The sequence below is a fragment of the Lygodium microphyllum genome, chromosome 19 (assembly GCF_053477565.2).
Source record: "Lygodium microphyllum isolate KBCC chromosome 19, Lygodium_microphyllum_v1.1.10, whole genome shotgun sequence".
Taxonomy (NCBI): Eukaryota; Viridiplantae; Streptophyta; class Polypodiopsida; order Schizaeales; family Lygodiaceae; genus Lygodium; species Lygodium microphyllum.
The window spans coordinates 57,827,537-57,846,441 of NC_141153.1; the positions used below are offsets into that span (position 1 = coordinate 57,827,537).

Sequence of the window (18,905 nt, forward strand, 5' to 3'; positions counted from 1 at the left end):
CAGCACCTCATGCAACTTGGCTTCATTGAAATCCTCGGAGCAATCTTCTTTTGAAATCAACATTTCCATCACAAGATCTTGACCAACAGACACTTCAATGCTTTTACATGACACGGAAGGATTTATTTGTGCACGAGTTTGCACCATGTCTTCAATCTACTTTTGCTTTTGTCGACACGAGCCATCTTGCACAGGGTGATCATAAAAACCAACATGAATAGCACATCTTGTGGTATTCACTTTGTCAAAGGGAATACAATAGTATATATATGCAACACAAGACTTTACACACTCAGGAGACATTCCACAATGTGTACACCTCAGGGTCCCAACCTTAGGCTGCAGAGGGCTAGTTGATGAAGGAGGCCTCTTCAACTTACCTTTCCACTAGGTCTCATTAGCAATACCAGTCCTCTCTAGATATGGACATTCCAAGGAGAAGCATCTAAGATAACCACAACATCTGCTCATCCTCACCGTGCCATTGAAGAAATCTTGAGAAACAATAGTGTACTCTGCCCATGTGTGCCCATCATTCTTTCGGTCCATTCCATGCATTGAGCTGCCCTCGATCGGCTTAGGTGGCAACTCAAACATAATGTAGCCATTGTATGTAATTGGTAGCTCATCCACCTTTTGTATCTCTTTGACAGATGAGTATGCAACATGAAGAGAACTAGATAAGGGAAGCCTATCCAGTAGAACTTGCACACTCATTGAGTCAGTCATTTGCTTTATAAGAGGGATATGCTTAACTTGGAGACTATAGACACTGCTTTGTCCACCATCGAGTATGAATCCCTTGCTACCATCTTCTAGTCTCATCAATGGCATGGTCGTGTACACACCCGGCTGGCTTGTTGCATGCTGCACTTCCACATCAATATCATCACCAATCTCAAAGTGACTCTTAAGCTCTTCCAATGCCACCTCACAGAAACATGAGTCATACCTTATTGACAAGGTACTGAAACTACCATATTTGATTTGCACAGTGTTTGGCATTGTTGCTAAATAGGTAAATAGTCCTGATTGTGTGAATGTCTTCTTAAGAAGCCAATAGACACAGTTAGAACCTCAATAGAGTTGAAGAACAATCTATGCAAAGGGAACAAGAGAAGAGTTGTTCTTCAAGTAACTTAATAAGATGGCGATATGAAAATAGATCTCAATATGAAAATAGTAATTGTCAAGGTTAAACAGTCATGTTAATAATAACCTTTACTTTTTCCATAATGATAGGTGTGTACTAAATATACACACCTAATGGTCACTAGCACATCTAGTGATCATTAACTCCACCTCTGTCTCTCTCTCTCACACACACACACACTCAATCATTACACGCACTCTCTTTTGGTGTTTTTATTTACTAGCACACACAAACACTCTCTCACATTGATGGTCGTTACACACACACTCTCTCTTTCTCTCTCCCTCTCTTGCAACAAAAAAAGGACACCTCTAATTAGGAACTGTAGTCCCCCTCTGCACTAAATATTCACAGTAATGGCCACAAACACATCTGATGGTCATTAACTCCACCTCTCTCTCTCTCTCTCAACGACAATCATTACACACACTCTCTCTTCTAGTGTTATTTATTTACTAACACACAAATACTCTCTCACACTAATGGTCCTTTCACACACGCACGGGCACACACACTCTCTCTCACATGACAGAGAAGAAGACACCTCTAAATAGAATCTGCGCTCTCTCTCTCTCTCTCTTTCTCTCCCCCCCCAAACAAGCAAGCAGAAGGAGGACCAAAACAACCTTTCACAGAGGAGAAGGTGGACCGATCAAGCAAGCGAGAGCAAGTTTTTTGTGTGTCAATATGGGTGCGTTTCAAAACGAAAGTACAACAGGGGTGCTGCTTCTGTGAGTCGACTGTGAAGAGCTAGAGGCTTGTAGCTTGCATCGATCAAAGCCACAAGGTAGGTGCTTCTCCTCTCTTGGGTGTGTTTGAGGTTAGAGTGTGTGTTTCAGCTGCGTTTCAAAACGCACTCTCAGTCACGTTGGGGCTTCCACAAGGCCCGCTCTGGCTCCAACAAGGTTTACTAGTGCGTTTTAAAATGCAATTCATAACCACACAACAGTGGGAAATCAGAGAGTGCTAATGTGCCTTCTACAGCTCGCAAAGCAGGGGATCTGCGACGAGTGATGCAAGGCCAGTAAGGTGGCCCTCTAAACTTTGCAAGAGGCAGTCCGTGTAGGCAGGAGAGAAGTATGAAGACTTGCTCAAGAAAGCTCCGTATGTATGGCCTGTTTCAAGTGCATTTCAAAACGCAGTCGTAGTCACAATGGGGCTTCCTCTTCGAGTCCTGCAAGGCGGCCCTCTAACAGCTCTAATAGCCACCAATGCTTTTCAAGAAGTATGAAGTTTGCTCATGAAAGCTCCGCTGTACAAAGATGTGCTTCTCTCTGGCACTTATGATGTGCTATTATGATGGCCAATTCCTGCTATTATGATGGCCAATTTGACTCACAGAAGCACATCATGGTTCAATTCCTGAGGGCACCCAATGGCGCTACAGCGAGTTTCTGAACGCTGTCAAGAAAGGCTAAGTGGAGAGGGTCCGCTTCAGCAAGGATGGTTCTACCCTGCAGCTCACTGCTGTCGATGGCCATCTTCAGCAAGGATGGTTCTACCCTGCAGCTCACTGCTGTCGATGGCCATCGCGCCAGTGTCACGCTTACAAATGACATCTCTGTACCTGAGACTGGTGTTACGATTTAGGATGTAGCCGGTGCTGATCAGGCCAAACAGTTACCAATTTCTCTTCCCCTATTTGGGTACTGCATACTTTGTCGACAGGCCCATGGGTTGCTTTATGAATAGCTTGCTCCCCTGTGGTAAACTCAAGCAATACAACACGAAATCTATACACATTGCTTGTGATAGTATGGTGCTGAAGCTGGTACTGTAGTGTGTTTTCAGCCATCAAAGACATGCAAATCCTCACCAAGACCAGGTGTGAAATCCTGAAATCAAAAACCCTGACAGTCCATCCACTATCCAAGTCAATTTGAGCTCTTGATACGCCTATGTATAATGGGAGGTGCAACATAACTGTGATATTCCACACTTCTGGCAGCTTCAGAAGCTATTTTTATCTGCATTTGCCGCAATAGAGCCCCTTCCTTGTTTGCTCCTCTACGCCTTCCATAAATTGCAAGAAGTTTTGGACTTTCTTGATAACCCTGACAGGTACACTGCCTTGGGTGAAAAAATTCCCAAGGATTGCCTTTTGGTTGGGCCGCTCTGTTGGCCATCAATGCTCTGTTGGCAGGTTGCTCCAGGTCGGGCAGCACTCCAGGTTATGTATAGGAAAGGGCTGGTTCTGGGTTATGTTGAAGTTGCTGCCATGGAGCTCGAGCTTGTGTTGACATACAGTAGGAAATGGAACTGCAGAGACCAGAGAATTGGGTGATTAAGTGGTGTGTTTTAAAACACAGTTCTTGAGCTTGGATTGCAGTAACATGCGAAACCTATAATGTAATGTCACATCTATTAAGGATTCCAACTGCTGCAGTATGACTAGATAGCTCATGATCTATTACAAGCAGAGAAAAGGGCTGCGTTTTAAAACGCAGTGAAATTGGATGATGCTAATGTATGCAGAGCTATTGATGCCATTTTATGTGGAGCACAAAGTGTTGGATGATGCCATTGTATGCAAAGCAAACACAGTGAAATTGGATGATCCCATTGTATGCCATTGTAAGTAGTGATATAGCCCAGATGATGCAAGCAAAAGTCATGATGCAAGCAAGTGAAGTTGCATGGATGTTACATGGACTGCACCTAGATTAGGGTGCGTTTTAAAACACAATAAAAAATGGATGAGGCTTTTATCTATGATTGGGCAGACAACGTTTGAAGGCCAGTATAGTAATTAGACTTGCTCTTCAAACTAAAATGTTACATTTTAGCTACAGGACAGTTGCCAAGTACTCCAAGAATAGAGTTTAAGACATTATTTGCTTGGTTTAAGACATTATCTGCCATTATACTTGCAATGTTTGGTCGTTTAATAATGGATTACTCTCTACAAGCTCAGTGCTTTGTATTTTGTAACAGTGTTTTATACTTTGTTTGCATTTTGTAACAACGTTTTAAAACGCTTGCATTTTTTAGCCAGAGTGAGATGAGACTTTTGTTTCTCGAATGTTGCAGGTCAAACGATCCAGTCTCTCACACGTATCTACTTGTGTTGAGCATCTCAGCAGAGATATTGCTGGTATTTTGAAAGGCCAATCTTAGGTACTCTTTGTGCATAATCAAGTAGTACAAATAGATATATATTCAAGCGCTACACACGTACTGATTCTTTTATGTGGTATTTCAGTCATGTCTCCACGAAAGGCCAGAGGCGAAGGTCGTGCAAGATCATCCAAAGATAATTTAGCCACTCCACAAAAAAGAACTCGTGGATCATCCCTCTCTATAGTTCTAGAGGAGGGTACACCAACTATAGAAAGTGAAAAGACTTCGAGTGTTGTAGTGGGGACTTCAGATCCTCAACTGCAAGAAGAAAGTGAAGAAGGAGATGACACAGTGGTGGGGCAAGGGTCTCAACTGGTACAGGAGGAAGACGAGGAAGCAACAAGCCAGGTTTCCGATATTGATATGCAAATGGTAGGATGTGGAGATGTAATAAGTCAATGTAGACTTCTATCTCAAGAAGTTTGCCCTCGTATCCCCTTGCGTCGTATGATTGCACATGCTGTTGTTAGAGGGATTCATACAGACATGTCCTCTTTAAAAAGTGCATTTCAATATGAGGGTTATTTACCAGAGAAGGGCTCATTTGTTGTGTCTGTATGTAAGTATAAAGGAGAAGAAACACTAGTGACCCCTGCCATAGTGTCAACTTGGTCTCCTCTATGGCGTGAAGTGGATGCAGAATTTGAGAAGGAGGTCTTGGAAAAACCGGAGTTCAGGTTCTTGTCTGGTAAAATGTTTTACGTATGGGAAGGAAATCATCGGTTGACTGCTTGGATGGAGGTGATCTCACAAATGTACAAAGAGAATAGAGCTCGCCATGTCAGGGTTGTTTGTTCTGTTATTGATCCCACACGGATTTCAGAGATTGCTCTTCTCGCTGGACTCCAAAGAGTCAATAGGTGAGTGTATCAATATTTGTTACAATGAATTGACGTCTATATTTTTATCTATAGAACTCAATCTTACAAATTTTCCTTTATTAGCATGAACGAGTATGCCATCATGAAACCTAGCTTGCGGGATGTACTTTGGAACTGCAACAATATCTTCAAGTGTGACATCAATGCATTCTTGAGTGCCTTACCCTAGGATCAACTAAAACTGTTGGAGTCCTTGAGAGCAAAAGATAGCAGTGTCAAGGGAAAACAACAATGGTATCCACCACTGACAAGGGGGTACTTGGCAAGATTGGTATTTCAAGTAATACATGTCATGGTTGTTATTAAGAGGGATTATAATAGATAAGTTTCCTTTTTAGGGTAAAATTTAAAAGCTTCTCTTTTGTTGTGAAGGTTGAGTATACTTCAGAACTCAAAAAGGTTGAGGATTTGGTATTAAACACAATCTCTATTGAGAACAGAGAGGAGACATTGAAAAAGGAACGTGCCAAGATACATAAAAGATTTGCAGACAAGATGGGCATGGTATGGCCCCTTTGCTTCTTAGTTTACTCCCCATTACAGTAAAATCTCTAAATATAGGTTTCTTATCCACTTTGCAGGTTCTTAATGTGCTTGATCCCAAGCTAGGGGATCAATGGTTGGATAGAATATTTACACTGAAGTTTGATAGCCCAGACTCAGTGATTACTATTGCCAAGTTGAAATTCCTAGCAAATGCTGATATGAGGGAGGAAAAAAGATTGGTGATGCTCTCTCTCTTGGATGCAAACAAGAGATTAAAAGATATGTATGGTATGCCATCGTCGGATAATGAGTACAGATTGTAAGTGTCAATTTGAAAGCTTTTGTAGTCTTGATATTGCTAGTATCATGTGTATCTTGTGATACTAATAGATTTGATTTTTTTTGTTAAGGTGGTTGACATGGGAGTGCTTTTTGGAAAAGGTTGAGGTCGAGGCTATTCAAGCATTGGAAGACTTGAAAAAAATGTGTGTTTTAGGTACACCATTGGATCTTCCACAGGATTACATGGAGGGTGTGAAATTAGAGGCTAGAAAATATATGTTTGCTCACGTAAGAGCAAGAGAGCAAGCTATAGATGCACGAGGATCAAAGAAGGTGGAAGGTCCTCAGCGCCGAAAGAGAAATGAAATCATAATGTTTGCATATCAAGTTGTCTACAGGTAGATTTGTTGCCATAATGAGCTTAACTTTAGTTGCTCTTTGTTTATTTTAATAGCTTGTGCTAATATGTCATGCAAAAGGTATCTACTTCATTTGATTGGAGAGAAGAAGATATCCAGGGTTCCAGATCATTGCAAAGGATGGATTGACAGAGATAATGAGGAAGTATGCATGTATCCCAAGAGCATGCATAATCTCTCTGATTGGGAGATCGACCATTGCCCTTGGTGGGTGGATCTTGGAAGTGGATATGTTTTGGCAAGAGAGAAGGAATTGCACAAAGTGCATTCCAAAAAATCTGTTGATACACCTCTTGGGGATCGATGCAATACACGGTCTAAAAAGGAGACAAAGAAAGAAAGTGATGGTAAGATTATATTTTGGGTGCAATGGTTGTGAAGTTTTTCCCTTGTTAAAATGCGAATCATTGCAAATGCTTTGTGCTGCAGCAATGCAAGAGAGAGAAGACAATAGTCCCAAACAACATGAAGTGGAGCAAAGGAGTAGCGTCCAAGGAGGTGGAATAGATTATATCATTAGAGATCGTAACACATGTTGCATCCAATTTATACTCATATATTCTTGTTTATTGCAGGGCAAAGGGTTGCCATCAAGGAGATCATTCCATTTGTATTTCTTCCTTGCCCACTAAATGATATGCATTCCAATAAAGATGATGACGTGATAAGTTATGGGTGCATGATGGGTGACTACATCTCTATGGGGCAAGATTTTATTGTAGGGAGAAAAAATGATGCTTACAAGACAATACATGAGTTCTTTTCTAGGCTTGCAAAACATGATATGACATATGTACGGAATGGGAAGCATGTGAAATGGGCTTGCGATGTTGTCTTCATTGACTTTCCTACTGGATGTTTGATTGATAAAGAAACCACCTTGCCTGCTTGGAATATGCTCATGGAGGCACACATTCGCCTAGGAATTACAGTTTGCTGCTGCCTCTTTGGGAGATAGTGGATGGTTAGTTACTTGGATTACTTTGACAGGTATATTGTCCTGGTCAATGTGTGTTGGCATAAGTACTTAACTAAACAAGAAAGTAAAGTTTTTCTTTGATAAAATAGGTGATGCATTATCTTGGCTTGAGAAGTACATACATGTGCTTGGTCTCGAAGTTGTCAGGCGAGTTTTTGTGCTTGACAAGCTTCCATATGGCTATGGGGAACAATGCGATCTTGAGGTGTCAGTAAGTGATCTTAAACTTTTGGTTTGTAATTCTTGTAGTGAACATATCTGACCTTTATGCTTTATGTAGAGCCGATCTTCTCTTTTGGTATTTGCTCGTCGTAGTGGATGTCATCCACCCACCTTTCTTGGAGAGAGCAGCTCTCAATTCCGCAAGTTGCAAATTGATCCATCGAGTGACTGCTGGCCCCATTACCTTCCAGAGAGAAATAGATTGGCACGACCATCTTCTTCAACTCTTTGGCATGGAGGTCTTCAGAGATCACTTGTATTCTTGCTCTGTGTATTAGATCTTTTGTGTCCACCATCGGGATTGATTTTGGAGATGGGGTGTGGCATTGCACCTCTGATGCGTGCATGCCAAGCATCTTCTCGTCCATGTTTTTCATTTGATATATGTGAAGATACAGTCGATGTTGTGGTTCGACCTCTTGTAGAAGAAGTAGGTGCAAAGAGAGCACGCTTGGGTCTTGATGATGAGGAGCTAAAACTAGATGCCTACAAAGTGCAAGTTGTGGACAATCCCTATGATGATTAGTGAGCATTCAAACTTCTGATACTTTGGAAGCAACTTTTATTATTGTCACTTTTATCAGTAGAACTTATGTGTAGTTATGGTGAAACTAGTTATGAATCTTTGTTTTGAACTACACTTTACTTTTATTATACCATTAACTTTTCTTGCTCGCTTTTTTGGGCTCACTCGGTTTTGTTCGCTCGTTCAATTGACTGCCTCCAGAGAAGGGAGTGTCGGGAAGCTCACGAGAGACGAAAAGCTGTCGTGTCGACGAGGTTTTTGTCTGAGTCATTGTGCGTCCGATTCACTGTTCGTCCGAGTAGGCTTTCGTCTGAGTAGGCTTATCGTCCGAGGCGCTATTCGTCCGACTCGCTATCTGTCCGAGTAGGCTCTCGTCCGACTCGCCTTTCATCCACCTCGCTGTTCGAGTCCGAGTATGTGCGAGTCTGAGTAGGCGAGTCCGAGTCCGAGTAGGAGGAGTCTAGAGGCTTTGGAGGAAGCGCTTCTACTGCGCCTTCTACCTCGAGTCGTGCGGTCTCTCTCTGAGCTACGCGCTGAAGCGCTGCGGTCTCTTCTGGATGCCTGCAGTGGGCGTCTTCTACCTCGAGTCGTCTCTCTCCTGTAATAACTTATCGCAGAAAGAGCGATGGATCGAGATATCAATATGCAACACGTCGATATAAACCCTGAAGCATTCTGGGCGTGGAACAACAATCAGCCCTGTAAGGGTGTGGCGGGGTCGCTACAGAAATCCTTTGGGAACGTCGTTAGTAACCCATTATTCAATGGTTTATCAGTTCAATACACACATCAAATCACCATGGCGTCTAGGGAAGGAGTCAAAGTGGAGGTTTCGGAGGTGGAGAAGGCAAATGGGCCTTGGGAAATGGCCCAATCAACATGGGAGGCCCTTCGGACTCACTGGGAAGAAGCAGTGGAGGCAGCCCCTACCTCCAAAGGGAGAGCCTCAAAGAAGCTGAGAGGTCTGACAACCATGCAGCTTCTGGAGGTCAGCAGAGCTTTCCTCAAGGAAGCAAACATCAGGCTGAGGGTGGACCACAAAAAGGGCAATTTGACACCAACGGCATCCCCAAAGCAGGCCAAACTCCCAGTAACTCAGAAACGGACTCCACAACCACAATAGGTAACAAAGTACCTCTTTTGGTTCCAGCAGGTGAGTTAAAAAAATGCAATTTGTCGTATCAGTCTAGGGCTCTAATAGGATTATGTCATGGTGCCCGACCCCCAATGGAATTTCTAAAGACATGGGTGCGTACCAACTGGGAACCAATTGGGGCTAAACCAATAGTCATGCATTATCTCCCAAATAGCTATTTCTTCTTCTTATTTGAGAATGAACAAGCTGCCTTGACCATCTTGAGCTATGGGCAATGGATGCTAAAAAGCTCACCGTTATCTTTGTTTAAATGGGCCCCGGAATTCGACCCTACATGCCCAAAGCCTACTTGTATACCTGTGTGGGTAGAGTTTCCCAATCTCCCACTGAATTTGTACCCATTCCTTAAGATGTTATCATCCCCAATAGGTAGACTTCTGGGACAAAGACCGTACACGGACATCAATCCTAGATGGCACCCCCAGCTGTTGATAGAAGTAGATCTCAGTAAAAAACTTGTAGAATCTTTGTTAATCTTTGACTCGGAGGGAAATTTTATAAAGGACCAGCCAGTCCTCTATAAAAATCTCCCCAACGCATGTTTTAAATGTCTGAAAATAGGGCATTTTATTAGAAATTGCCCAGAATGGAAAAATAAGGAAAAGACAGAGCCCCAAAAGGAATAAACCCCTCCTCAAACTGAGAAAGCCTAGGATGATGGCTTTCAGACAGTAAATAAGAAGGGGAAAAACAAGAATCAGTCAGCCCATAAAAACAGTAACCCAACTAAGAGTAAAAACAATAATGCCAATAGATTTTCAGCACTTCTAATGAATATAGAAGAGGAGCCCACTAGTACATTTGAGAAAGGAGAATCTAGTAAAGATAAGGAGGGTAAACCCACGGAATCTGATAATGATGATGTGATTATTGAAGAGACTCAAATGGAGGCCAATGATGAAGGAAAAAATAGGGAGAACCCCATCATAGACCTCAACACTCAGGATGACACTGAACTGACTCAGGTAGAAGAGGAGGAGCTACCAAATGGGGGAGACATTCCCCTAAGTCCCCCTTTAGGGGAAAGCCCAAGAAAAGATGGAATTGGGGCACAAAACTCTAAAAAAAGATACTCGAGAGTAGGGCAGAGTGCTAGTAATCCATTTGGTCAGGGTAAAGAAGCTAGTAAGAAGGGAAAATCTAAAAAGAACTAGATTTACTATGATGATGGACAAACTGAAAATTATTTCTTATAACACAAAAGGGCTGACAGACCCTAAAAGGGCATTAATCATCAGGGAATGGCTTAAAACTAATGCCATTGCCCCTGATATAAATGCCTACAAGAGATTAAAGTCGCTGAAACCCCCCTACTTAAGAACTTAGATAGAGTATCAAGAGAACACATATGGTTCTCAACCAAACACACAAATAGGAGAGGGGGAGCCTGCATTGGAATCTCATCAAAGCTGAATGACAAATTGCTCAAAGTCACTCATGATGATAATGCTAACTGGGTTGCAGTGCACTTCAAGGATAAATATGAGTTTGCAATTGTGTCTATCTATGCACCCAATTCCTCTATGGAGAGAGCTAGAGTTTGGGATACCTTACAGGTAATTAGCTGTCCCATCATTTTGGCTGGAGATTTCAACATGTTGGAAACCTCCAAAGATAGGTATTTGGAAAAAGGACATAGTATTTCAGGTAAGGAAAAAGATAAATGGTTAATCGCTAAAGCATTTCATGGTCTTACTGATGTCAGTGAGGATTTGGGGTTCACTTGGGGAAATAATCAAAGTGACTGTCACCTAAGAAAGGCTAGGCTCGACAGGTTTTTATGTTTCAGCAGGGCTGCTGGCCTCATATGTCAATTGTAGGTCCAAAGTACTAGATAATATTGTGTTGTCATACCATAAACCCATTCAACTTGTCCTTTCAAATTCTGGGCATACTATTAAGGCTGGGTGGTTTCATACAGACCCTAGGCTTTTCAAGAACTAGGATGTAAGAGAAACTCTTTGCATGATATGGTCTCTATCCTTTCTACAAGATTGGTCACCTGCCCAAGCCTGGACTAGAGCCATCAGAGACACCCAACAATACCTTAAAGAGGTTAAGCTACAGCAAGTTAAAAGTACAAGGATTAGTAGAGCAAGAAAATATGTTGAATGTCAAACACTTGAAATAAGGGTTGACCAAGGGGAAACATACCTTCAGCCTCAGCTGCTAAGGGTTAAAAATGAACTGAGGTTAGCAGAAGAGAAAGAGGCCTCTAGTATTCAACTCTTTAAGAGGCATTGGTGGGCTGGAAAGGCTGACAGACCCACCAAAGAAATGATTCAGATCCTTAAAAAGAAAAAAGACAAAGACACAATCCCCCTGCTTAGAAGAGAGGATGGAACTTATGCCCAGAACAATGGGGAGAACCTCCTTATTGCTAAGGAGTTCTTCTCCAAAATGTTTAGTACTCCTAGGGAGAGCAGTTTGAATGACACTGCAGCTAAAGCCAAGATAGCAAGGGTAAGGAAGAAGGTGGTACCTTCTAGTTTAGCTAGCATCCTAGAGGGGGACATCATAGAAATTGAACTAAAAGACACCATAGATTCTTTAGCAAATGGAAAGAGCCCAGGGCTTGACAGTCTACCCAATGAATTCTTTAAAGAATTCAAAGACATCCTTATTCATCCTCTACTAAAAGTCTGGAGAGAGTCTCTCAAATATGGGGCTTTGCCACATATTATAAATGAAGGAGTAGTAAAACTAATACATAAAAGAGATGAGAAGGAAAGCCTAACTAATTGGAGACCCATTACCTGCTTGACCTCAGCTTATAAAGTATTTGCAAAAACTCTAGCTAGAAGATTATCAAACCATCTAGATAAGTGGATAAGAAAGGAACAAAAAGGTTTTATAAAAGGAAGATTTATACCTGATGCTATCATTGCCCTTTGGGAAGGCATTGAGCATGCTCAGAAAGAAAACCAGGATTTTGTCTTCTTCAAAATTGATTTTGATAAGGCATATGACAGGTTGGAATGGGATTTCATACTACAGTCCCTTCAAGATATGGGACTTGGTAAGAGGTTTATTAAATTTGTTAGCACCCTGTTTGGCAATGCATCCACAAGGATTGCAGTCAATGGACAAATGACAGACTCTTTTCCTCTGAGGAGATCCATTAGGCAAGGCTGCCCCCTGGCGCCACTCCTGTTTGCCATTGCTGTAGACTCTCTAGGGTGGTTAATACAAGATGGAGTGGACAAAGGGAATATTCAAGGAATCAAACTTCCAAATAAAAAGGATATGGTACTTCAGTTTGCTGATGATACAAACAGCACGGTCAACAATGATCCTGCTTCCCTTATTGCATTCTGGCAATGTCTACAAATTTTCTGTAGAGCTTCAGGGTCAGTCATAAATCCTCAAAAGACAGGAATTAAAACCCTAATAAGACCCTCTCCTAGGTGGCTGATAGAAGCTGGTTGCAAAGAAATAGAATCTGGTAAAGTTTTCAGGTTGCTAAGTATTCCTATGGGCTTTGATGTGACTATGAAGCCAAGGTGGGACTGGGTGATAGATAAGATAAGCAAGAAATTTGAGAAATGGAAGGGCTGTCAGCTCAATATGGCAGGAAGAGTGCTACTGCTGAAACACATTCTTATCCCTTCAACAATATATTTTCTTGCATGCTGGAAACCCTCAAAGACAGGGATGAAACAGCTTGAGAGGTTGGGCAGAAATTTCTTATGGAGTGGGGATGGGGATAAATTCAAGGTACCTAAAGTGTCTTGGAAGATATGCACAACACCCAAAAAGTTGGGAGGGCTAGGTCTTCCTAATCTTCATAGCCTGGCTGAAAAGCTAGCGGCTAAGTGGATTGCAAGAAGCCTGAACAGAGAGGAGGAAGATTGGATAAACCTTCTGCATGCTGCAACCAAACAATTCCAAGTGGAAGGGGCTTGATCCTCTAACAGTAGCAATAAGACCTATTAATATAAAAACCAAAAATTGTTCTCAACTAGCCAAAGGAATTTGGGAAGCTTGGTTCAAATACAAGGGACTCCTTAGGCCTTCTTCCCAAATCAATCTCACACTCCCTTGGAGCTCCAGAGATTCTATCTGGTTCAACTTCTTTCATGGAGCAATAGAAGACCAACAGGCTAATCTGGCCTACAAACTATATAAAAAGGGGATTAAAAAGTGGGGTGACATATGGGACTATAAAGATAAAAACTGGATTCAAGAGGAAAATATGGGTGAACTGTTTAACCTCAAACAACATGAAATTGATTTTTTAAGGGGAAGGAAAATGTTATGGGACCAACATAGAGCAAAAGGAATAAATCTCAACCAACAATTCAACTACAGAGGAGTGTGTTTGCAAGGAGATAAGTCACTACTTCCACTGCCTGATCTTAAGATAAACAATGCTCAACTGTGCTACAAACTTAATGCTAGATGGCATATTAATTGGAATGTAGATCAATGGAACTACAGATTCAACAATCTGTGGTCTGCCTCTATTCAACCTAAAATTTCTTGTCTGATGTGGTTGATCACGATGAAAGGCCTCTGGACCAATGAGAGGGCTCTGAAAGTTGGCATAGGAAATGGAATATGCCAAAGGTGTGGTATCCAGGTAGAATCTATCCCTCATTTGTTTCTTAATTGCTCTCAGAATACTAACATATTTTGTTTACTGCAGGTTTTAATCTTGAAGTGGCACCCCACCAAAATCACTTGGAAATAAGTATTGTTAGGGGAAATTTATGGTTTACCCCCCCTGTCTAGAATTGGCTGAGAAGCCTCTATTTATGGAACATATGGATATGCAGGAATAAAATGGTTTTTGAAAAGCAATTTGCTGATCCTCTCTTGGGTTTTTAGTCTGATTTGTTTTTGCAGAATGAAAATGATGCAAAGAAGATCATTCAACAATGTGAAGACATCAAGAAAGGCATCAAGAAAGAAGATCAGGAGATGGAGGTGGCAACCATGCTTGCAGAAATTAAAAAAAAGGCTGCAGAGTAGAATCATAAAGATTGAAGAGAAGACACCTTCTCTAGGGACTGTAGGATTAGAGGAAATTAGTAGAAAAGCTCGTGCTTTTTTTTGGACTTGTTCAAGGATAAAGATATGGTCTTTTTTGATCCAGGTTGCTCCCCTGTAATGGAGCCTGAACTACTACACATCTTGTAAACTTTCCTTTTAATACATACTTAAAGCTTCCTACCAAAAAAAAAAAAAGTTTAATGTAAGAGGTGGGTCACACCAAGGTCAGCAGCTAACCCTGGTGCTAACGAAATGGAAGCCCACTGGGCCACTTGCTGTTGCACCAGGGGCCGTGGGGGCAGGTAGCTTTTGCATTTACATGTCAACAAGTAAACATGAAGGAAAGGCCCCTATCCACATTTTGATTTTTTCCTCAAATGTGGAAAAAAAGCGTCCTCACCAAACAACTATTTCCAATAAAGTACCTGTGCTCTCTCTTTCTCTCTCTCCCACCATGGCGCTTCCCCATCTTAGTATAAAAAAACACCTCTCTCTCTCTCTCTCTCTCTCTCATCTTACTACTATATTATTTTCGTTATAGGAGCCTCGATTCTCGAACCTTCAAAGGCCTTCCAAAACTTACCCTCTTTTCCAAACCTCCCTTTTTTAATCAAAACCCCTTCCCCCCTCCCTTTTTTCATTAAAGCCTCCCCCCTACCCACCCCTTTTTTAAATTAAAACCCTCTCCTCTCTCTCTCACTTATAATTTCTCTTTTTCTTTTCCCCCTCCCCTTTTTAATTAAATTCTTCCCCCCTCTTTCTCTCATGTGTAAGGCCTAGGCTCTCTCTCTCTCTCTCTCTCTCTCTCTCTCTCTCTCTCTCTCTCTCTCACACACACACAAATTAAACTTTTTAATTTAAGCTTTTTTAAGTAAACTTAAAAAAAAAAATTAATTTAAAATTTTCGAACATAATTTTTCACACACTTTGAGTGAGAGAGAGAGAGAGAGAGAGAATAAGAAGAAGAAAAAGAAGGATAAAAAGAAAACTCTCTCTCTCTCTCTCTCTCAGAGTAAACTTTTTAATTTAAAAATTTTTAAATAAATATTTTTTAAAAATAATTTAAATTTTTTCAATCATAATTTTCCACACACTTTGAGTGAGAGAGAGAGAGAGAGAAGAAGAAGAAGGATAAAAAGAAGAAGACTGAGAGAGGAGGAGGGAAAGAGGAAAGAGAATCGTCTTTTTTAAATTAAACATTTTTCTTCTCCCCCTCCCCCCTTTCTCTCATGTATAGGGTCTAGGTTTTCTCTCTCTCTCTCTCTCTCTCTCTCTCAAAGTGTGTGAAAAACTATGTTTAGAAAAATTTTAATTAAAAAATTTAAATTAAAAAGTTTAATTTAAATGAGAGAAAGAGAGAGAAGAAGAAAGATAAAAAGAAAAAGACAGAGAGAGGAGGGGGGAAGAGGAAAGAGAATTGTCTTTTTTAAATTAAACATTTTTCTTCTCCCCCTTCCCCCCTCTCTCTCATGTGTAGACCTAGGTTCTCTCTCTCTCTCTCTCTCTCTCAAATTAAACTTTTTAATTTAAACTTTCTTTTTAATTAAAATAAGGAGAGATACAGAGAGAGAGAGAGAGAGAGAGAGAGAGAGAGAGAGAGAGAGATAAAAAGAGCAAAAAAGAAAGAAGAGAAGAGAGAGGGAGAGAGGGGGAACAAAGAGAGAATTATAGAGAGAGGAAATATAAAATTTAAGAGAGAAAGAGAGAGAAAGGAAAAGAAAAAAAGAAAAGAGAGAAGAGAGGGGAGAGACATAGAGAAGAAAAGGAGAGAGAAAATAAGAAGAAAAAGAGAGAGAATTTTAGAGAGAGGAAAGATACAATTTAAAATAAAGAGAAAATAAAAAATTTAAATAGAGAAGAAGAAAAAAAAGGGAAAAAGGGGAGAGAAGGAAAAGAGAGAAGAGAGAGAGAATGAGAAGAAATAGGAAAAGAGAAAGAGAGATGGGGAAAAAGAGAAAAGAGAAAAGTTTTTTTAATTTAAATATTTTTTTAGAGAGAGAAAAAGGAGAGAGGGATGAGAGAGAGAGAGAAAAGATAAAATTTAAAAGAGAGAGAAGGAGAGAAGATAAAAAGGAAAATTAAGAGAAAGGGGAGGAGTAGAAAAGCGGAGAGAGAGAGAGAGAGAGAGAGAGAGAGAGAGAGAGGAGGAGAAGAGATAGAATATAAACATAACGAGAGAATTATATATGGGGAAAAGATAAAACTTACATACTTTAAGAGAGACTGAGAGGGGGGGAAAGAAAGTGAAAGAAGAAGAAATAAGAGAGAGAGAGAGAGAGAGAGAACATGTAAAGAGAATTATAGAGAGAGGAAATATCAAATTTAAAAAGAGAGAGAATAAAAAAAGAGGAGAAAGAGAGGAGAGAGAGAAAAAAAAATTAAAAAGAGAATGAAGAGAGAGACAAAAGAAGAAGAAAAGGAAAAAAGAGGAGAGAGAGAGAGAGAGAAGGAAAAGAGAGGAGAAAAAATAAACTAAAATAGAAGGCAGAGAAAGAGAGAGAGAGAGGAAGGGAGGGAGAGAAAATTAAACATAGGGAATTTGGGGGGGAGGGAGAGAGAGAGAGAGAGAAAATTAAAAAATTAGAAACAAAGATGAAATAGAGGAAAGAGAAAGATGAGAAATAGATTGTTGAGCGAAGTTGCCATGCGATACAGCAACTTCGCTCGCCACTTCGAGGCAACAAAGCTGCCACAAAGTGGCCTAGCATTTTGTGGGCGTATGGAACGCTAGTATGATGTTAACAACACTTTTTTTTCAATTACACAGAATCAAAGAGTGTGCATATCATACAAAATCCCATCATCATGCTCAATATATTGAATTTATCTCAGTATAACAGAGGACTCCTCGCAACCAACAAAACCATAATAACATGCTTGCCCCATTTGAGAGGATTTTCAAGATCATACATAACATTTACATTAAGTAAATTTAAAACTTCTCTTCATGGAGACACATAGAACCAGAGCTCTTGGATAGACTATAATAAAATCAATTATATTGGCTTGGTTTACAGAGTGATTTCTTGTGTCTATATGATTCAATATCATAGGAACACCCATTGAACCTGTATTTTTTGTGCATCATGAAAGTCTGTTGAAAATAGAGATACATTTACTAGGAGAAATAGAAAGAGGGATACATATATAGATTGTCGTAGCATTTAAAATTTACTATTTGCTTTCACAACATACTAATTTCTTTCCAACCTAAGATGATGTTTAGCATAATTAGTTTGAATAATTTGGTATAGTATATCTTACGCTTAATCTCATATGACTCAATTTTTTAGTTTGATGAAAGTTATTTTACTATATAATAAGAACTACAATTATGCTAGTAGGTTTCCATGTGTGATGAGAGATGTTTTACCATAAAACAAGATATGAACTAATGCTACTCCTTGCAAACAATGAGCCATCCTTTGCTAGATCATCCCGTACACGTATAAATTATTCCAGTAGCAAGACAACAAAGGGAATGTATGCAATCCTTTGTATGACATGTCTTGCCCATAATCTAGTAAACTATATTTGAAATTGTCACTTCATGGGATACCCTACAAGCCTCTTTCACACATCGTTCAATGCAACCATGGTCAGAGAAAGACAGAGACATCATAGACCATTTCATTCATCCCATTTTGACTTTGCTTTGGGATATGTCAGTCTCTATTTAGCAACAACCTAGATTTCAATGGAACTTTGGAGGAAAAATTCCATGTTGGTACAGAAAACCAAGGTCATCCATCCACATGTGGAACTATTTCATCTTTTATGCTTGAAAGGACAATGAGCAATGGTGGGAGTTATTCAAGCTGCCACATGCCCTTTTCATATCTCTATGTACATGACCTCCTTTATATGGATATGCAACAAGACATTAGGGAAAATATGGACTCAAAAAGGGCCCTTTAGCTTAAGAGTTAATGACTCTCCTAAAATGACAAGAGATTTGAGGTGGACCAATGGGAGAGGGGATAGTGTGCACATTTTATTCAATCCCTTTTTCCCCTTGGGTCCATCAAAAGTAGGCTTGTCTCCCCTATCTTCACTCCCTGTGAGGTGCCCGCCCATCGGCTTTCTAGGCACTCTTTTAGCAGTCTATCGAGAAACAAATCTAAGCGTCGCTGCCCGGCACTCCCAGGGAATGTTTCGAGTTTTGTTGCCTAGGGTTTCCCGAATCCGCCTCGCAACGAAACGTTCACGACCGAACCCATTACAATCGACCTGAAATTCGGGTTCCTAGTTGTCAAGGTCTCCTATTAGCATTCTAGCGTCGGATCTTGGACATCCTACTTTACGCAGAGATACCCAATCTAAAGCAGACCCATGCCGTACTTGGTTCAAAGAGAATGGGAAACAAGAGGAATGCACTGCTCAACCTCTCTGCCCATAGGGCATAGTCCCATTCCGGTCCCCTAAAACGGCATGAATCAGGTTCTAACCTATCAATACCTAAAGGTCGAATGACGATAAAAACTTGTGAGAAGCCTCCCAGTTCTCTGGGACCACCCTGTCGTAGGACGGACCCGTCGGGGGTTTCGCCCACCTGCTTCCCTTAATAGCTTTAGTTTTCTAATTAGGTCCTACCACATTTATGTGTGACACTTAAAATCAGCTTCATTAATTAAGCCTTTTAGGGAACAGGGTTCGTTCGCATAACTTATAGCACAGACACGAAAA

The 18,905-nt window shown here is 40.7% G+C and overlaps 1 pseudogene; it reads left to right on the forward strand.

Annotated features, from left to right (window-relative positions):
* Window positions 1–2,626: 2,626 nt before the first annotated feature.
* On the forward strand, window positions 2,627–8,068 carry LOC148019913 (uncharacterized; annotated as a pseudogene).
* The last annotated feature ends 10,837 nt before the right edge of the window (window positions 8,069–18,905 follow it).